Source organism: Schistocerca nitens, chromosome 1 (genome assembly GCF_023898315.1).
Source record: "Schistocerca nitens isolate TAMUIC-IGC-003100 chromosome 1, iqSchNite1.1, whole genome shotgun sequence".
Lineage (NCBI taxonomy): Eukaryota > Metazoa > Arthropoda > Insecta > Orthoptera > Acrididae > Schistocerca > Schistocerca nitens.
This window is the reverse complement of record NC_064614.1, coordinates 403,980,265-404,003,350: the sequence shown is the minus strand read 5'-3', so window position 1 is coordinate 404,003,350 and position 23,086 is coordinate 403,980,265.

Here is a 23,086-nt window from a genome sequence, read left to right as displayed (position 1 = left end):
ATTTCGATCCCTGTAGGCCTTCGCCAGGTGACCGAGGCCAACAATGAAGGCAATAGGTCGACGGAACAAAAAATAAACATGATACGGTATCAGGATGGCAACAGGATCGAAGATGAGCTATATTAGGAACCAGCTGTCTCTGATAAGCCACAAGGGGAAAATATCCAAGCAAGTGTCACCGGAGCTGTAAATGGTGTAACAACTACTATTCTGATTGACACAGGTGCGAATGTATCAGTTATGAACACGATGTTTTTCAAGAAGGTATAGGAGATAAGAAGATTGCCGATTTTGCCGGTTGCAAATTGTAAGGTTATAGGGTCATTGGGATAAAAGGCACAGAGTATAAAATACCAGAGACAGGTGGAAGTTTCCTTGGGAAATGATCGCTTATTATGAACGTCCCTACTAATGTATAACTTGTCAGTACCGGTGCTTCTGGGTCTTGAGTTTCTTCGGGAAGGGAAGCTGTAATTGATCTCGCCCGTGGGAACCTTCCGTTGATGAGAAAAATGAATCTTTTTGTCAGTAAAGAGAAGTTGTTAGTGTTGGATCATAAGGACCCAAAGATGTGTCACAAAAATCGAAATAACGATGCACCCAGCAACGTGAGTGACATCGTCACAACAATAAAAGAGGAAGTACAGGAGGCCACTTGTATTTATGCTTCAGAGGCTAGACAATTAATAGAATTATTTTCTGGATACCTCGAAGTATTCACTGAACGCCCTGGAATCATGAAAGATTACCAGTATAATATGAAAGTATATCCACACAAGACCTATTGCAGAGCACCTTACTCGGTCTCCTGGACTAAGAAAAACGAAGTGACCAATCAGAAGTGCAAGTGCACTATCCCATAACTGTAAATATAATGTTTATGGTAAAATAATTAGCAGTAATAATGTGATAATATTTTGCATGTATTAGTTTATAAGCTCTTATGTCAAGTATTACACGGTAATATTCTTGAATTATTTGAACAAGGAGTAGAAAATCCCCATAAAAAATGTATTTTACTCTAAAAGGGATCAATAACTTGACAATCACTTGAGTGTTATTGCATTAAATGTGAGAAATTTTACCTTTCTATACGTAGGATAGAAATGATTAAAATGCTTAAATAATATATTTGTTCATGTGTAAGAATGGATATAACAAAAATATTTTCATAAGATTGAGTCATGTAGTCCCACACACCTAGCGAGTGTTGGTGGTGTGTGAGCTGTGTGACTGTAAAATAAAAAAAATGCTTTCAGCACTAGTTAAGCGAAATCTGAATGTGTACTGATTTACGTACATGGTTTCATTACGAAGTCATTTAAAATGGTCTTATGAGCAACATTCCGGTTAGATAAACCGAACATGGACACCTGTCCCAAAAACATGGTAAATAACAATCCCAATAAAAAAAATAAAAAATAGAAATATATAAATGTATGCATCTGTAATAAAAATGGAAATGTACTGTTATCTGGACAGTTCAGTAATGATCTCATGGTCATGATAATGTAGCAGATTCTGAAAGTTTTATATTGTCTCATGTTTATGTGACAGTGTAAAATTTTAAATTTTGTTATTCAATCACGGTAATATGAACTCATGTGCAAGTGTACCAGACTTCTTTACTTGAAAAGTGTCATTTGCATATAGATTGTCTGTTAACTACTGTGGAAAACTACTGACAGCAATCCGAACAATGAAACGTGTTTCGCAGGAACTAGTGGGCGCGTAAAGAACTGAAATATTTTCTGAAAAATGATGAACAGTGATAAAAACTGTGATCACGTAACCTTATGAACGATCTTGGAGTATCAAAGTTAGCAGCAACGCTATGAACGTTGAGTACTGTTGACTGTATTATAATTAACTTGAACTGATAACCTTTAGTAGTTTGATATGAAGCGTCTTCGCGTGCCAAATTTAATGTGACAGACTGTACAGCCAGCCGCAAGGCAAAACAATAATGCAACGTTGGCTATGCAGCGCGTCGCGAAAATATTTGCATTCCACTGAAGTAAACGAAGCACACGACAGACTCTAGTATGATTAACGGTGCAGTGTTCAAAATGTGCATATTGTGATAATCTTGCAACGTTGGCTACGCAGCGCGTCGCGAAAATATTTACATTCCGCTTAAGTAAACGAATCACACTACGGACACTTGTATCATTAACGGAGCAGTGTTCAAAATGTGCATATTGTGATAAAGTTACATGTGAATCACTACATTCTGTTGAACAGTGTCAAAATACAGAACATACTCCAAAATCAGTCTAATTCCATCCGTGCGAATGCGAGTGAAATGCGAATGCGAGTGTAATGGACACTAATAAACTTTTCCACAGGATGAGAATAGTAATTATCTTGAAACTGATGCTTATATTTTGACATTTCATGTTCCCGTTTTAAACTGAAGGACCTGGGAGAGGAGAAACAAGACCTGCTGCAGCGCGACTTCTAGCCAGCAGCAGATCCAAACCACGGTGCAACGGACGGCAGCCGACGCCCCACCGACTCGGCCGGGAGCGTTCCAACGGCTCGACACGGGGGCGGTCTTACGGCGTCAGCGGCAAATTGTTATTACGTTCGATAAATGAGTGGCTTTGGAAATTATGATATACCACAATGAAAAAACATTCATTATCTCAGATGCTTACAACAGAGTCATAAATTTGCATTTCCCAGCATATTTTCTGACAATCATGTCATCCTGTCTGTTAAAAGTAGGTGGCTGTATTTTCTTGAAGCCCCTTGGACGGTTTTATTCCCGGTTTTCCGAGTCCAATGAACCCAAATGGGGGGTGGGGGGTGGGTGGGGATAAGTTAATCTTGAGAGTAGCAAATCTACGTGGATTACGTGGACTGATAAAAAAATATACAATAGATAAACTAATTTTTTTCTCAGCCAAAGGGGCATTGTAACATCCACAAGATAAATTTTAGGTATAGTGCGACGAGAGGAAATTATGCCTCTAACAGTTATAAACATTATCTATTCGACATATGAAAAAACAGTGAAAACGATGATAAATATTAATTATTTATATAATATTTTATGATGTAATTGGACATATCGATGTTTATCGTACAAAGACAATGTTAATTGTAAATTCATTTTATGATCTGCGTTTGTCTTCCTTTGCTTTTACCTTTTGTTGGTTGGCTTTTGTAGGTTCAGGACGCAAGACGCATATCAAACTGAGGTCTGTTAAGAAATTGTAATTATTTGTTAATTATTACTTGAGAATAGAGTTCATTATTGTCATAAATATGAGTGAATAATTATTTGCAACTTAAATTCCTCTCTCAGTAAGCATTATCTGTGTTAATTATTTCTTTCGCTGCAAGGAGCGCAGCCATTGATGATAGCGATTTGTATCGCGTTTTTGTCTATGTTTTCCTTAGAAAAAAATCAAATGTTTGCTTGATGAAGTCTAAATAGTGCACAATACGAAAGTAAAGTTTAATAAGCATTTCAAATACTTATCCTATTTGCTCTTACAATAGAAAGTCTCTATCAATTGTCTGCCGCCATCTTAAAAATGATCTCAGGGGCAAATTCAAATTACGCAAATCTGCAGACATAAATAACGAAGGTAATAAAAATGTCTAAAATTAAATGTGCACCGGTGGTCCCGAACTCATTTTAATGAAAATAATTCGAATCAGATTGGTTCTTTAAAAACAGTGCTCATAGTACGATCCTTATAACAAACTTTTCTAGCTGATGTATCGAGCCCAAATTAATTAAGCACGAGTTGCGAAGAATATTGTTCCAGGTAACACGTCAGTGTTGTGCGCGGCTGATATTCGGTGGTTTTAATGATCATTTTGCTGAAGATAACTGTTTCCATCATAATCAATAGTTGTACTGAATCTGTTGTATGAACTGTGATTTAGTGACACTTACACAACTTACAGACAACACTTTAACACGACGTTAACTTGGAGTTCCTTATCAGCTTGACCAAATCTTTAGCCGGGAGAAAAATTATTTAGTAATTACTCAATATAATAAAATAAGATTATCATTTTAATTTACAAATTAATAAAATACCAAACCACCGAATAACACAGCGAACGCCACACTGAGTTGCCAACATCGCCACCGAAAAAAACTAATACATCAGGTTGTTGATCACCATAGATGTATTTTCTGTACCTTTCATTCATGACAATACCTAGTCTCTTGGTGACCAACAAACTGTGTTCGTGGTAAACGAATACCTGAACTCTGTTCAACGAATCAAACTTTCCTTTTATCGATAGTTGTTGTCTCCAGATTAGGTGATTCGGCCAGCACTGATATAGAGCTTATAGTACCAAAAAGTATCACCTTTTGTATAGTCTGATAGCACTGGAGCGCTCCTATATTTTGAGCAATATCGATGTAAGAATTATAAATATGAATTAATTCCATACATTAGAGAACTGACTACAGCTATTATGTGTGTGATTGGGGCAATTTTTCACCTTCTAAATGTGCGAAACAAGGCACAGGCTCACATAAATCGTAAAATGTGTGTAATTTTGAGACAACTGTAGTGCACGTATCATCCATTCGGAATAATAAGTGACAGTTCATTTCAGGACATGATACTATTCACATTTAAGAGTTATGGTAGCAAATTCGAAAAGTAAATTAGAAGGGAATGATTTATTCAATTGGAGGGAACAGTTGTTTCTCGATGACAACTGTGCTACCATACCAGGGTCCAAGTGAGCGATATCGTCGCTACCAGATTACCACAGAGGCTGCAAAACCATGTTAAGTGATGACTGTCTCAAGAATGGAATAAATGATTTACAAGTCCAGAGTCAGATGTGGTAAACGAAGTAGTTACAGAGTCGTTTGGTATGAATTATTTTTCGAATGACTTTCCAACATTCCGGTAGCGTATCTCTAATCAAACTGTTGTGGACTAGAATTTAATATCGTAAATAGTTACAGTACGTTTACTTTTCTGGTTTCTGAAACACCTGATAATCGTGAAGGACACTTACAACGTTTAACAAAGGTTTAGCTCCTCAGTCTTTACAAAACTAGCTTCCTCCCGTTCAACCCACACCTCACCTCACACGCCCCCGCACTCTGTCGCGTTAAGTGGGTGGCTGAGACGTTCGTTTAACGCCACTAGCGAGTACCATTCCCGACTGGAGCATACGACCTCATAAGCATGTTGTTTCTGAGTTGCCTCGAATTACCGTTAGTCTGCACTTGCAAATGAAGAGACAACTTGGCTGAACTCATTCGCGAAACTAAGGTAATGAGATTAACATTTATGTGACTTTATTCTGACTTTTAGGAGCATAAATTTCTCTTTATGCCGCAGATAATCTCATCCGAATTCCTAATGTCTTGCTCAAAACGTTTCTTTATGTCACAGTACCTCACTTGTCGAGTCTATATACGTACAATACAGTAATAGTAACACAAAAGCAATCACCTACATTCGTACAACGTGCAAAGGCGATAATTCTCGTTAGTCTGAAAATATAATTCTGCATTACTACTATTGATCACAAAAAAACAAAAATACCCAACACCTCGTCGCTAACGCTACTAATGTTGTCATTTACAACTAAATGAATATACGTCCGTGAAGGTTAGTCTTCGCAGTATTTTCTCATGTAAAGGTAGCGAGCGTTGCTGTCAGTAATCCATTATTGTTATCAAAGACAGTCCAAGAGTATCCTCCATTACAAATCGCACTACACTGCCTTTATGGCACCACCTACCATCAGGCACCAGACGGTGTGGGTAAGGAGCGTATAGCGGATGTGAGGTACTGTTAGACAATCGACATATACGTAGTCTCCATCGGCAGAAGCAACGTCGACACCCGGAATGTTTCACAAAACACAACAAAAATCACTGGTCATTTTTGCTTTCTGGCGCCAGCGAGGCTCTGCTCAGACGAACCGAGTACTCTCTGGTAGGTACGACAGTAAGGGAACAATATATAGCCACACAGGATCAGAGAGCCCCCTCACATTATTACGCCATGATTGTCATACACATTATAAAAGAATTACAGATATGGCTGGAGCTTTCGTTAAATTACAGTATGTCTGTTCTCACCTTAACAGTATCTTCCTTCGTTTTCCAGTTTGTATGCTGCAAGGACAAATGGACCATTTAAATGTGAGAAAGGTATTATCCTGACACTTCCTCCTTTCCATTACGTTCATGCAACACACTGTTCTACTGTTAACAAACGGGATACGTGTGAATTTCAGCCACCGATTCTTTTGAATTTCAGTTTACATGTAAGACGTAGTCTTAGGAACTGGATGTGGTACGAGGGAATTTTTTTTGTGAGGGGTGTATCATAATAATGTCCCATTTATTTGATGACATGTGATTTCTTGTGGTGCATAAAATTTTTCTATCTGAATTTCTCACGTGAGACGAATCAATTTTTGTATAATTATGTATTTTCACCAAATATCATATGCAACCGAGAATTACCGGATTATTTTAATTTTTTATGTAGCACTACAGATATTTACAAATCGTATGAGTTATTTGCAGTACTTTTGTGGAACATATTTTTTATATTATTACGGGTAAGACTATTGCTGAACTATCCAGTTCCAGCAACATTTTTTATTTTACCGTTACGATACTTAGGATCTTAATGCAAAAGGGGATACGAATCTGCGTGCTAGCTGCTTTTTTGTATAAGGATTAAATCAGGAAGATAAGCGAAATGCTTCTATTTTCGTTGCTCTGAAATGCGGGATTAATACGTGAAAACCAATGACCGAACCTGTGTTTTACTTTGAAGTGTGTATTTTATGAAACTATTGTGCGTCGGCGATGTGCGTTGCATGAGCCACACGCTATTTTCGTATAATTACTCGTCGCGGTCATCGGTTTACTCTTAAAATTACAGCATGTTGTTTTTCTCTCGCCGATACCCAAATCGATGGCCTGTAATTTCATGAGAATAACATAGGTAAATTAATTACAATCGTTCGGTCATATTCTGTTGTCCGGGGCAAAAGTGAAAGTTCACTGTTTGTAATAGTGGTACCACAGAAGGCCGGCCGGTGTGGCCGAGAGGTTCTAGGCACTTCAGTCTGGAACCGCGCGACCGCTACGGTCGCAGGTTCGAATCCTGCCTCGGGCATGGATGTGTATTATGTCCTTAGGTTAGTTAGGTTTAAGTAGTTCTAAGTTCTAGTGGACTGATGCCTGAGTTGTTAAGTCCCATAGTGCTCAGAGCCATTTGAGCCATACCACAGAAGGTGTGTGTGCGCGCGTGTGTGTGTGTGTGTGTGTGTGTGTGTGTGTGTGAGAGAGAGAGAGAGAGAGAGAGAGAGAGAGAGAGAGAGAGAGAGAGAGAGAGGAGATACATACAAAGATGTTTGTTAATCCAACCTGATTGATGGTACCTGCAGTGTTTTTTCCGCAGACGAAATACAAACACATCATCATTTCACCAGAGAGTAATGCTTCTTTCTGGAAACTTACTATGGATTACTTGCAGTGACCCCACAACAAAATTTTCGAACACTTTGTAATAAAATATTTTCCTAAACTGCATTCTTTTCGTACATAATTTTGGAGTAGCTACCCCAATCATTCAACATTTTGACCTATAAATGGTGTAGAAGTTTCCCTCGTTGCTCTGCTTTCCACTAGATTACGATTTATATCATCATCATCATCAGGATTCCTTTCTAGCGAGCCGGGTAGGACCTTTGTGAACGAATGCCTAGATTCATTTCTGCAATGGTACAGCTCTTCTCTTTCACTGAATCTGAGACACAGCAATGGAGTGGTGGTGCTGGGTACAGGCATACGTAATTCCAATAAACAATGTTTCATGTTTTTATTACGCACAGATATTTAAACAGAAAACTCAAGAGGTGAACCACCAGTTATCGTTACAAGAGAGTCGATAAAAAATTTTATCACACAATGTTTTTTGAAATAAACCTTTTGAGATCAATGTGAAGGGAAAATCTGAATTTAAACTTTCATTCCCCTTTTACCTTTAAAAAACAACTAATATTAATTCAGCACCCAATGAACCAGCATGTCATAAACGTAACTGAAACAACCAAACCAAGTGTAGAATTAATCACTGGGATCACCTTCCTGGATTTATGACAAACGATTTCAAAGTGCCACTGATAATCTTTACATAAGGAACAATTCCCATTAACTGAAATGGCAGACGGAAATTGCACAGCTCTCACCAACAATTCACAAGAAATATTTAAATGTACGCACTGTATTTACGGTCCTGCATTTCAGAATAAATTATATTAAAATGACCGCAGGGTAACGCTTACAAAATAGACAATTCTTTTACTACCTTGAATTGGCAGCTCACATGTTGACATTACCTATTTGTAGCCCTCTTTTCAAAATGTGGACTACACCGTTTCAACAATAATCAAATGTATAACAGGATACACAGTGCTCAACATAATGTTACAAATAGACAGTCACGTGGATCCAAACCCACGTGGGCTTAATGCAATAACAACGATTTGCACCAGTAACGTACTTCACTACAGCCAAGTCACTCAATCGTATGAGCAGTAAAGCCGTTTGTACAAGTTGTAATGGTCATACGAATCCAGACAGCTAGAGTAAGCCCAAACAAATAGTGCATATCACATCTTTCAAGCGATTCCTAGTATCGACGTAAAGAGTCGGTTTGTTTTCATGTAAAAACAGAATTATTGTTAAAACGGAATATTACGTGCCCATTATATAGATCGGGCACAAATTAGTCTAATGCGATATTCGTTTTTCGGTATGTATCGCGAGTGACAGAAGAACACGAAGAATTGCCAGTACTCCGGCAGCAACTGCACCGCAACGGCCGGCGCCAGGAACTACTGCCGCGCAGCAGCACTGCTCAGTCTCTACTGTAGTGCTGGTTGCTCACTGGGTTTTGCTGTCCCTGTGAACAGATATCGACAAAGCAAATATCGTACTAGACTAATTTCGAAACAACCTATTAAATGGGAACGTAAAAGACCGATTTAAAAATAATTTTGCTTGTAGCCGGAAAGAGATCGTCGCTTTCCGTCGACGCTGAGCATCGCAAGTAAAACCTGATGGGCGGTGACTCCTGCTATACAGCACCAAAACTAAATTGCAAACATGTGCCGAAACGGCAAAGGAAATGTGCTTGACGACTCTTAGTAGGGACACCAGTTATAAATAGCAACCATGTGTTTGGTGAAATCGATATATCGATGGCAAGCAATGAAAATCTCGTAACTCCATTTTGTTAAACTTTGTAACTGTATAGTGGAAACATAGCTGTTCATAAAGTAGAGTAATCCATGCACTTTCAAATCTCCCTTTGATCATGAAGTTATTCGTTACTGGCATTACGAGTTTTCACAGAGGGAGTTACGAGGATTTCTGTGCCTACCTACAGTATGCGAGTGTATGTACACACACGCACACACACACACACACACACATACACACATACACACACACACACACACACACACACACACACTAAATGGCTATCTGAGGGAACATGGAACAAAGAAGACAGATTAAAAGAGGTATAGAGGAGAAAGGTTCACGCAGTGCGGCAGTAGACCAGAGACAGAAAGTTAGATAATGTGCGAGGCATGTGAAGCGGAGTTCGACGGAGTCCAATCAGAGAGGCTGGCAAAATAAAGCAGGCCCCGTTGTGCAATGGAGGGCACCACCACATAGTGACGTGCGACTCGGCTGGCCCTGATAGATGGCCGCCGTAACTCGGCGTGCGGCGCTGCAAGCGTCCATAACTCACGATGAACAGCTGATGGACTGCAGAGGGCGCCGGGGCCGGCTGATGGTTTGCCAGGCGGCGGAAGCGATTGCAAGATGGCGTAGGGAACCGACAGCACATCCAAACGACCTCTGGATTCAGAACGAGTGTGCAGGGTTGGTTTCTCGTCGTTCCCAATTAAAATAAATTATCCAGTTGTAACACCGAAAATGCAGGATGCATGGCACCTGCCACTGATATATAATTTTCTTTTAATTGTATGTAAATATCTGTAATTTAAATGCTTTCTTTTAATAAGTAAGGACATTGCTTCACTGTATGTGTACATTTAGGTAGAAGTCTGTTGGCGTGTGTTGTATTTATCTGTGTTTTACTGTGAAACTTATAAGTTCTGGGAAAAAACCAAAGGAATTGTTATTTGCATCGACCAGCAACTATAACAGTAGTGCTTGTGAGTTGTAAAATCTTTGGGAAGGGGTTGTTGCATAGAGCTCGCGGAGAGAGAGAGACGGGTTCCAGCGCTTATGGTCTGCGGAAGTGTGGCGTTAACGCTCTCGCAGAAGAGACTAACACTTCGGCGGCATCAAGTACTCGCGCCGGCCAGGTGACTAGTAACAGGACAGTGGACGGGCGGAAGAGGCTGTATTAGTTACGATTGCCCGTTCCTGTAATCAGCCGTAGCCCCACATGATGCTACCGCCTTCAACAAGAGCAGCAGTTCCAGCAACACAGATTCGTGGTCGGCTCCGAGTTCCGTCGCACGCACAGCACTGAAGTAAGATTGTTCATTAGTAGAAAGTATTAACGGCTAACCCAGCAGCACAACTGAATGTGATTTGATTAATGAAGTTTATTTAAATAATAATCAGTTAAATTCAGGGCGATTGTGTCCTCATTGCCCCCAGATATTGTTACCAAGCAGGGTCCTTGTTCCCTTTTTTCCTTATATGCAAACGGAAGTTTGAGAATCTATCACTGGAAAAAATCAAAATCTAAAGAAAACGCACAAATAAAGAGCGCGGAAGTTTTATTTATTTTACATATAGCTTGGAGCACATGGCTGTTTGGTTTGGTACGTATTCTAGTATTTAATTCTGTTCAAGTCAGCAAAAAAGGCTCAGTTGTTCAGACAATAATATGAAATCCAATATGAAAGTTAAGTAACTGCAAAGTAAAAAGTGATTGCCTTTATCTACATTTCTTTGATGAAAGTCATTGTTCACGTAACGAAGTTCAATACTAACATACAGTTTTAGTGGATATTTTCAAATCATTACTCGATTGCCTTTTTCAAAATTTAATGACAAACTTAACGTAAAAGTGACTTCTCAGTTTTCTTTATCATTACATACTCACTTAAAATTAGTGTCAAAAACGTGACAACCTTCAATTGCCAAGTCAGTGTTTAATAATAAATGTTTTTCTTTCCCATCATCTTGTACAGGATTTGGATTCATGATCAGTGGTACCCTTTTTCTGTCCAGTGTTGTTCGTGAGTGAATGCATAAAATAACTTTCATTTTTACAAATTGTAGCCCTGTTCGATTTAATTACTTTTTTATTTTTAGTAGGATTTTCTGTCAGAAAGATCGGTTGTACACTTTCCCCCAACTTATCGGTATTATTTCTTCGGGAAAGATAGCCTAATCTAATTAGAAAAATTCCATTAGGTATACACGCGATCCACAGTCATATTTTATATCGCAAGCACACTAGGTCGATTAGTAAGGGGAGGTTGCACAGTCTATCTCCTCTCCTAAAGGCGTATTTAGCGGTTTCAGGCTTGTGTTCTTTCTGTGGTGGCGACCTAATGATACTTACTGGAAGAGTCTCGGAGTATTGGTGGCCACCCGCCACACACTACCAATCTAAAAGAGCGGCAGTGCCACGTAATCCTGCAGTGACGCCTTGTAAAACAATGCCCATCAAAACCCTTTCTCAGAATCAAATGATACCCAACAGAACTTGCACCACCGCGTGAAAGCGTTGTTACCCTGGTGTACCTACTCAGTTAATAGAAGACAGCACTCAAATCATTCTGAAGGAAATGTTTAAACGGTTCTTTGAATGAGCGGTCTGTTTCTTGTTTCGCTGTCAATTATTTCTCCAGTGTCCTTGTAACGGTACTATGAAATTTTTCTACATTTTATGGCAACAAAGATTGTTCTTTTTTTTCTTATGACAATCAGTTTCATCGAAAACATTTTATGTAATTTTATGAAGTTACAATAACCTCAGTTTTGTGGGTAATTGCTGTAGATTTATCTGCGTACCAGATATCTAATGTAATAGAACAGATAAAAAAATCTACTCACCAAGTGTAGTTGTAATAATAGTGTTGTACAGCTGGTACGAAAACAGCAATGATGTGAGTGCGCAAAAAACGAGAACCGCGCATTACCGTAAAGAAAGGTAAAGAATATTGCTACTATGGCACGATTGGAGTAACACCATTTCTCTGTATGTCCATCATTTAAACAGAGCAGTGTAGCAGGACCAGTCTGATAGTACTAAAAACTGCATGGAAAGACTCAGCATGTATCTGAGCAATGATAAAAGTAATTTACCTAATCGTTAAGTGAAATTCAATATCTGAAGTTGTGTAAAGAGTAACTGCGCAGTTGTGTGTTCTTGTACTCACGGAAGATTACACGAAGAGAGGGTAAGGAAATGGTGAGGGCATTATTGCTCTATAAAAAAATAATTAACAGCTGGAAATGGACGTTTGCATAAGAATATTTGAAGAGAAATATAATTGTAACGCTGGTGGAGCGTCAAGAGGAATATTATCAAAACGTTTGTAGCTTTCACACCCAACAACCCTCAGTTTAATCTTCATCCTTACACGAACACTGCTAAATACGAGGTGCATTCAAGTTCTAAGGCCTCCGATTTTTTTCTAATTAGCTACTCACCCGAAATCGATGAAACTGGCATTACTTCTAGACGTAATCGCCCTGCAGACGTACACATTTTTCACAACGCTGACGCCATGATTCCATGGCAGCGGCGAAAGCTTCTTTAGGAGTCTGTTTTGACCACTGGAAAATCACTGAGGCAATAGCAGCACGGCTGGTGAATGTGCGGCCACGGAGAGTGTCTTTCATTGTTGGAAAAAGCCAAAAGTCACTAGGAGCCAGGTCAGGTGAGTAGGGAGCATGAGGAATCACTTCAAAGTTGTTATCACGAAGAAACTGTTGCGTAACGTTAGCTCGATGTGCGGGTGCGTTGTCTTGGTGAAACAGAACACGCGCAGCCCTTCCCAGACGTTTTTGTTGCAGTGCAGGAAGGAATTTGTTCTTCAAAACATTTTCGTAGGATGCACCTGTTACCGTAGTGCCCTTTGGAACGCAATGGGTAAGGATTACGCCCTCGCTGTCCCAGAACATGGACACCATTTTTTCAGCACTGGCGGTTACCCGAAATTTTTTAGGTGGCGGTGAATCTGTGTGCTTCCATTGAGCTGACTGGCGCTTTGTTTCTGGATTGAAAAATGGCATCCACGTCTCATCCATTGTCACAACCGACGAAAAGAAAGTCCCATTCATGCTGTCGTTGCGCGTCAACATTGCTTGGCAACATGCCACACGGGCAGCCATGTGGTTGTCCGTCAGCATTCGTGGCACCCACCTAGATGACACTTTTCGCATTTTCTGGTCGTCATGCAGAATTGTGTGCACAGAACCCACAGAAATGCCAACTCTGGAGGCGATCTGTTCAACAGTCATTCGGTGATCCCCCAAAATAAGTCTCTCCACTTTCTCGATCATGTCGTCAGACCGGCTTGTGCGAGCCCGAGGTTGTTTCAGTTTGTTGTCACACGATGTTCTGCCTTCATTAAACTGTTGCACCCACGAATGCACTTTCGACACATCCATAACTCCATCACCACATGTCTCCTTCAACTGTCGATGAATTTCAATTGGTTTCACACCACGCAAATTCAGAAAACGAATGATTGCACGCTGTTCAAGTAAGGAAAACTTCGCCATTTTAAGTATTTAAAACAGTTTTCATTCTCGCCGCTGGCGGCAAAATTCCATCTGCCGTACGGTGCTGCCATCTCTGGGACGTATTGACAATGAACGCGATCTCATTTTAAAACAATGCGCATGTTTCTATCTCTTTCCTGTCCAGAGAAAGAAAATCGGAGGCCTTAGAACTTGAATGCACCTCGTAGTTCGATCAAACGCCATGTCAGCAAACAAGGGAGGAACTTTCAAGTTTTATTTAACTGTAAAGGTGGATTTTGTTTTGATAATAATAGTTCTTGGGAAAATATTAAGTAAGAGGTTACTTATTTTGTTATTTCGCAACTACGTTAATCAGAATCATTGTTAAGTATGTAAAGACATCGCGACAAAATTAACCTCATTGCCTCTTTAAATATTTAAGCAATGAAACCTGAACTTCTTATACAGAACAAAGAGCCATTAATGTTGATTGAAATGCATCAGTTGATAAAAATGTCCTGTTAATTCTACATGTCTTTACAGAGATATTTTATGTGTAAAACTATATTTATTTTTGAACTCATAGTCGACTTGTATTACTGAATGGTAGGCAATAGAAATTTCTGGATTTTCCAGATAACAACCTCATTACTTTTCAAAGCAACCGTCTTAAGAATAAAGGAATAGTTTTGCTTTGGAATTAAAGGCTTGCATAATCTGATTTTGGTTCATAACTTTAGTAACAAGAAGCAATTTTTTCAGTGTGTTTATACGGTGCCGGCCGGTGTGGCCAAGCTGTTCTAGGCGCTTCAGTCTGGAACCGAACGACCGCTACGGTCATAGGTACGAATCCTGCCTTGGGCATGGATGTGTGTGATGTCCTTAGGTTAGTCAGGTTTAAGTAGTTCTAAGTTCTAGGGGACTGATGACCTCAGATATTAAGTCTCATAGTACTCAGAGCCATTTTAGCCACTTTTTATTAGGTAATAACTAGATGTGCTTCAGAACATTCCAAAAATAATGTAAATTTCTGTCAGCTCAATATTTATTATCAGAATTTCATAAAGTCACTGTATGTATTTGTAAAGCCTTAAAGTTGTTCACATTAGCATCATTATACATTACATTATAGAAACAGCACTACATAAAACTACATTGTGTGCAGCTTTTCTCTAGCATTCACAACAGCCTCATCAATCTGACAGCAAGGTAGCTAATATCTAGTCACTATGAAATAAACTATCCAGACTATACAGTGAAACAAAGTTAGATTCCCTATTTCACAGCTGAATTTATTACACATGGTTTATTTTAATTACTGCATATGAGACTGCTCTTGAAAGCCTCTGAGCTTATGCTTGTTTCCCACAGCAAAATAATGTTTTTATCAAAGAGCTCTAACACTAAATCTAGATTCAGACGATGTAAAACTTTCTTACAAAAAACAACAATTACAAAGCCTAGGGATTTCAGGTTTGTGGGTGGAAATTCTTATGGTGAGTAATTGTTCCTATGTAAGCTGTAGTTTCTGTATTGTCCCGTTAAAGTGTAGCTTTGAGGAAGAAATTAATGGGCAGATAGAAAGTAAAATTTTGTGAAATGAGTGAAATTACAACTGCATTGTTCAGTATGCGCTGTCTTCGGATGCTGATAGTCTATTTTTTAGGTAGGTTACGGTAAAAACACACAGCAGTTGTTCAGATATTATCTGGTTAGTGATTGTGTGGTTTGTTAAATTAAATCACATTGGTGTCATTGTTCAGAAACTAAACAACAAAAAAATTTTGGACTATTATTTTCATTTTACACACAAAAGTATGATGTGTAAATAAATATTAACAATGCGACCGTTTTATTAATTTTACTAGAGAGACTAACATTTTTAATGGCAGACTGTGCTAATTAGGTAATTGTTCTTTAGAGATTCTTTCCAAATTATTCTGTAAACAGTAACAGTAGAATCGGTAGGCATTAGTACAGTACAATACAGGCGAGAAGGCAAGGGTCATTGCGTCATCATTTCAGTAAAATTTATAAATGGTTCAAATGGCTCTGAGCACTATGGGACTTAACATCTATGGTCATCAGTCCCCTAGAACTTAGAACTACTTAAACCTAACTAACCTAAGGACATCACACAACACCCAGTCATCACGAGGCAGAGAGTAAAATTTACATTTCATACAAATAAATATTCCGCAACGAAGTCATACAGCTGTATATGTGTATTTATTTGTACAAAATACGTTAAAGCTGTTTCAGGAGGACAGAATTTGCGGGTAGAAATAGAAAGCCGAGAAACTGAAGATTCAGTTTTCATTTCTGTCAGCCAGTTCAGAGATCGTGCTGTTCTCGAGAATGTCTCTGCGAGTCGTGCATGAAGTAACTATATGGACGATTGCAACACAGTTCCTTCCCTGACCTTCTGCCTTTCACGCTTGATTGCAGCAAATAAGAAACTTTATCTGTCGTCCACACAGCTAGAGACGAAAATATTAACCACGATTCTTGTGGTTTCTCAAAACTGCGGTTGTACCGCTTACTTCACGCGAGCAATCTGATTCGGTATTCTAGAGTCCGTCTGAAAATATCCAATAAACGTTTCTCATTTCTTGACGGTGGGCTAGTCAAATATTTAATTACCGATCTGGAGGTGAGGATTATCAGCATAATTACGTAGTCCGTTTGCTTGCTCTCATAAGAACTTTCGTTACGTTCACCAACTCGTAACTGACGTCTTAATAATTCGGTTCGTAAATGCCTTTTTAAATACGGAATTCAGATAAAGATGATAGAATGGAGACAACACCATCACGCAACACTGGTTGTAAGAAAGGTTCCAGTTCACAAAACATTAAACAAGCAGCAAAATTTAGTACACTTAAATGTACATTAACCCTTTCCACTCCGTTTTATTTCAACGTGTGCTGCCTCTGCATTCTTAATATTTGCACTGAAAATAATCTTCATTACATATAATGAATGTATGCTGAGGCTAATTATAAACTAGAACAATAAAACAAATTACAAATACATTATGACACTGAACATATCACGTTTTGTCTTTCATTTCGTGTATTTCAACATCACTCAAGCCGTGCATTTCTTTAAGGTATGGTACTGTCCGAAGCCTCCACCCGGATGGAGCACTGCCCTTTTGAACATGTGTTGCTGTAGTAAACTATTTCCCTTGTACAACGTTTTACCTTCCTGTAACAGCACAATCCCTACTGTTATTCTTTTCTTTGGAGGAAATGAAGTGTGGCTGTTATGATAGTCTCTCCTCGTCATCGAAAGTGGATGATCTTCCTCTCTTTCTTCCGTTTATATTACGCACATTTCCAACCAGAGTTTTCAGAAGTGTCTCTCTGTATCTCTTGCGGCTCAGCTTGGGTTTCTGGTTGGAAGTAGCAGCCAGATTGTACAGAATCAAGCTTCTGACTACTCCTACCTCCGACAGCTAGAAAAACATCTTGCGCCTCCACTTCTTTAACTTCCTGATGAAGCTGTAGGATGCATGATACTGGACACTACAACTATAGTACTTGTCGACTCAGAAAGTTTTCGCTATCTTGTGAACTATAATTACTGTTGTCTCCTCTCAAATTACTCATATCACTAACGCTTTCGTCCAATATCTCCAATATTGCTTTAGAATTATCACGCGAATTATCCATTTTTTGCTGTTAAAGTTCAGAACATCGCCTTCAGAGTGAACTGGGAAAGTGAAAACGAAACGATAGCGTTATGAATTCGACAAATGCATTTCCTCCTAGCTGTAGCGCTTGCCAACACATGTCAGAAAACTTCAGTACAAGCCATACTGTGGTGAGAGCCCCGCCTTAGGAGTTACATCGAACTGAAGTTTGTATCAGGCGACGTCCAACATTCGAGCAATTGCGATATTTACGCGGCTGGGGTTAGCCTGTTGGTCAAGCGCTAAGGGATACATGCAGCAATAACTGTGCCGTGCGCTAAATGTATCATTGACTTGCTTTGCTATCGATATAGTCCGCTAGGCTGGAGCCTCTGTGACGGGTCGCCTGGCAATTCGCTGAGATGCGTCTGCAAGGTGGCGTCGTTGTGACTCAGAGGGGATATAAGGGCAGGAACGACACGTATGAGGGGAGTGGAAGTTATGGTACCACTCCGAATGGGGTAGATTGCCTGACGTAAGAAGGCGACGATTGGTATCCACGCTTGTGGCGGATGTTTTTATCTTTGATCGTGGCTGAACAGAGCGGAATTGTGGGAGCTGTGAGCAAGGTCAGCGTATGTCTTTAACGCAGTTACTATTTGAAAGGGGCTGAACATTCAAAAGGGCAGCGCCTCAGCTGTCATTGCTTGAAATTAAAAGTGAGCAGATTTCTCGGTGATCTTAAGTGTTTCTGTGGATTGTATCTCACCATCCTAGTTACCTAGTGGCTGATTTGGGGACGGTGACTAGACTGTTAGCTGCAGCGAACATCTTGGCTTATTACAGGCGTCAGTACACGTTGTTCATAGTTCTCTTTAAGGTTAATCGGCAAGTGGCCAAAAATTTTGTTATCATGGTGTGTGATTCACCTTTGCGCTCAGGTCACGCAACTTGCCTTCTTTTGAGTGAAATTTGCATTGATTCGAATAGTTGTTTATCACTAGCTGTTATGTGTTATACAGTGTATTAATTATCTAAAATTACAGAATATTGGTTTCTGGCCGTCAGTAATCTCATTTCCGTTGTGTAATTGCTAACATGCAACAAACCGTTGCGCTTTGGCGCAGAAACATAAGCTTTAAAATTGACTTTTTCAGTGTTGATTGGTAAGCTTCAAGGTGGCACGTACCGTGCATGGGCTCTATTCTAATATTGATTAGTCTGATAGATTAAAACGTGATTCTTCTTGCTGTCAATTAATTGTTATGTCTATTACTTGCTTAAATTATGAAACTCTGTTTTGTGTGTCTATTCTCACCCCTAGTTTATCGAGCTTCCATTTAGTTGTTATTAGTTCAGTAAGTAATATATATTTATTATAGGCCAAAATTACACTTCAGTTGCTAGTAATTTTCTTAATTCATTCCATGACCAGTTTCGAAGCTTGAAGCTTCATCTTCAGGTGCCACCAACTGCGAACAAGAGGAGGGGCTACTAACGTACAAGTACTATGGGGTTGACACACTAAAATGAAAGCTACGTTATCGAAAGTGATGCACTCACATAAATATGATAATATAAATGTGTTGCGGTTGGGCCAGTCAGTCATAAAGGATCACATCCGCATCAAACAAATGCATGGATCTGGAACAAAAACGCTAACTTTGGGGAGGATTCCGGACAGAAATTACATTTTGTGTTTCCAAGCTGACGTTCCCATGTATCTAAGTTCGTTTACGTTATTTCATTTCAACGACAATGTCGTTATATTAATTCTATTTTACCTTAATCACAGTGATCCCATCCACTTCACGTAGGCTTAACTTTTTCATTCTCTTTCCGTAGTCTGTTTTACTGGTTTATTTTTATGTGGTACTGTGTGCTAAGTGTACAGTGGTCTTCCTTTTGCGTTTATCATGTTAAGCCTAACCAAGCTTTTTACACTAATACGTTTTTGCTTTTTAAAGACGAGTCTTACAGTCTGCATCTAATTTCTTAATTTTTAGATACATTTTTATACATCATTTGTATCCACTACTTTAGTTGTATTTTTATCTTATATCTATTTGATCTGACGTACTCTGTCATGTTGGTTTTTTATATTTTTGCCAATCTCACTTTTCTGTGGTACTTTATTATTCCTATATTTGCAGTTTTAGCACGTATCGATCTTGTGAACCACGCTTATGTAAGCTGACGGGCCAGTCAGCCCCCTTTCCCCGCTCTTTTGCGGCTTTCTGCTTCGCTTCTCCAACTGTTTGGCTCCCACGTCAGTCGTTTCTGCCGCTGCGGTCAGCTGGCTTGTGGGCCATTGTGCCGTAGCCGCTCCGTGTCGTGCTGTCCAGACGGGCGCTCCTGTGCTTGCTGCTCCTACGTGTGCGTTCTATTACTTATTTATTTACAGTATTATTGAGTTCATTTCTGTCCGTAACCCTCTCCAACATTAACGTTTTTATTCCAATTCCATGCGTTTCTTTGACATAGGTGACATCCCCCATGACAGACTGGTCCGATGGCCATGCATTTATGTTTTCGTAACTACACAACTTTCCACAACTGTATGTCTCACTTTAGTATGACAACCCTACAGCCATTGTACTTTAGTAGCCCCTCCCATTGTTTACAGTTGGTGGCACATGAGGATGAAGCTTATAACCTTCGAAACCAGTCGTGGAATAAATTAAGAAAATTACTGGCAATTGAAGGGAATTTTTGTTCTATATGTATGTTCCTCCGTTGCGAATGTTCACCTGATCAAATATTTTGTAAGAGTTATTTTGTTTAGTGGTGGGTTCGTATGGTTGATGGTTACCAATGTTGATTGAAAGTGGGGCGTCTTTACTGAACTTTCATTTATCTGCTTATCCTGTACCTGAGTTAGGTTTACCTCCTTCTTCGGTTAACGAAGCGTAAGTGCTATTTTCTTCTTCTACTGCTTCGTAAGGTTTCTGTAGCTACCGGAGTGCCTGACTTTTCATTTTGACGTCATAGAACTGGCTTGTGTATCCTCTGAGGCAGCGGTTAACGGCTTCTCGCTTCGTCAGTGTTGCCTGGGGCGGATTTTCCATGTAAACGCACTTGTCAAAGACTCAGTAATGCGGTCAAACTGTTAGGATTACACCACCAAATAAATAATTTTTGGGGACCTGTGACTAGTTAAACCATTAACTAATTCTCAACATTTCTTTGAATAAAGCAGATTTGTGTCATCGATTATTTTAAATGGTTCATTTCATCATTTACTAGTTTTTGCCTGGATTTCAAAGTTTGGTGTGGTAAATTAATTGAAAAGTTCTTCTGCCACTAACTGTTGACACTTTGCTTTAACATAGAATGTGGCGGATTATTAAAAAATTAACCATCGTAAAAGTGGGCAACATTGTAACAGTTTTTGGCAGAACTTCATAACAATATGTGCTGAGATATGTGATTTCTCCACTTACGGAATTTTGTAATTTTTTTCCTTTAATTTTCAAAGCAGTATAGTTTATTTTTGTGCCATGAGCTGCGCTGAAAATGGAATATGAATTGTCAAAAGGAAAACACTGCGACAATAAGTCCAAGACATGAAAAGTAGACTGAAATTAATTTTTCACGAAACCGATCTGACACTGTGTTTCTTCACGATGCACAATTACAACTTGAACACATTTGCCAAGTTTTATGAGTTTTGAAAGTCTCTTCGGGTTTGCTGCCGGATCCTAAAATCAACTTAACTCGATATTTCGGCGATCCAACTGGTCGCCATCTTCAGGATAATACTGTTTCTGCTGATGAGTCCCGCTGAGAACTGACGCCTGGCTGCCAATCGACTTCCTATATAGGCCACCGTTCAGTACACGGCGCATGCGCCGGCCATCACGGTTGCTGCCCTCCAAGACAGGGAGGTGGCTCCGCCCTTAGTGGAACACTGCTGGCAACGATATATCGCACTCAGGGCAGCACCGAAGAACGTTCAGTTTTGATGCGAGATAATACAGGATTCCACGTCTTGCTAAGAGGAAACCCATTGTCTCTCTTGATTAAATTATCCGTCAACCTAATTTCAATCGCCTCTTTATAGACACTGTTCCAAAAACCGGAAATGTTGGCAACTACCACAGTTTCATCAAATTTCATACTGTGTCCCTCATTTAAGCAGTAGCAGAACACTGCTTAAATGAGGGACACAGTATGAAATTTGATGAAACTGTGGTAGTTGCCAACATTTACGGTCATCAGTCGCCTAGAACTTAGAACTACTTAAACCTAACTAACATAAGGACATCACACACATCCATGACCGAGGCACGATTCGAATCTGCGACCGTAGCGGTCGCGTGGTTCCAGACTGTAGCGCCTAGAACCGCTCGGCCACCACGGCCGGCTTGATTTTAATATCCGGCAGCAAACCCGAAGAGACTTTCAAGACTTATTACGCCGGGAAAGCCTACGTCATCACTTTATGAGTTTTATTTTATCCATGCTCGGAAAAACATTTGTAACAAAGTTTGCAGCTTAAACGTATGAGAAGAAAAGGTCACAACAGTTACAGTGAACACAATATTCTCTAAAGAAGGTAACTAAATCAAAATGTTAGACACTTACAATCTTAGTGCTATGAAAGAAGAAAATAACAATGACACATTTAATAAAATATTATGAGCTAGAGTGTATTTGAAAACAAAGTTATAATAGGAAATTAAATGTCTTTTTTGAGGAACCATTCCCAAATGGTCCTAATTTCATTAATGAGACATGTTTTCTACAATTTCAATGACTATGCTTGAAAAAAGTTAGCACTCTAATCAATGGAAATAACTTCTTTTTGCTTTTCAATGGCTGAGTAAACTTCCAGTAAAATTGAACATTTTTAGAGAATGGTCAGCACATACAACTTATTTACATCGAAATACGTTCAGTTCATTAGCTTTTCCAAGTTACAAGCGGTGGAAAAGTTTACAAGAAATGTAGAAACACACTTTTCCGCCTACTAGCAAAATAGATTTGTGACCATCTCAGGTGTAAGGCATCACGTCGGTTCTTGGATAAACTGATATCTTTATTCACTTTGAAATATTACAAGTATGAAATAACGGGAACGGACAGGGCGAGTGGTCAAGTGTTGGGACAGCAAAGGTCATTGACAGAAACACAAGAGGAAACTCCAGCCAGGAATGGCAGCGCCACGAAAGAATACACTGACAGAGAGCTATCTGCTTCATGGTAACCCGGATTACAGCATTTAAGAATAATAAGCTAGAGTGGGCTGTTGCCACAAAGTAATACAAACATCAAAAAAGTTTTGCATCACCTCGGTTCCGAGTGTTCCGGAAACTGTGCACAAAACTGGAATAGAGGTCAACGTAGACATCATTTCCGCCCTTTTTATTGCTCATGACAACCAGACATTGCATGTAGTACCACCATACGGCGATATCTTCAGATGTGGTGGTCCAGACTGCTGTACACACCGGTACCTCTAATACCCAGTAGCACGTTCTCTTGCATTGATGCGTGCCTGTATTCGTCGTGGCGTACTCTCCACAAGTTCACCAAGGCACTGTTCATCCAGATTGTCCCACTCGTCAACGGCGATTCGGCGTAGATCCCTCAGACTGGTTGGTGGGTCACGTCGTCCATAAATAGCCCTTTTCGATCTATCCCAGGCATGTTCGATCGGGTTCATGTCTGGAGACCATGCTGGCCACTCCAGTCGAGCGATGTCTTTAATCTGAAGGAAATCATTCACA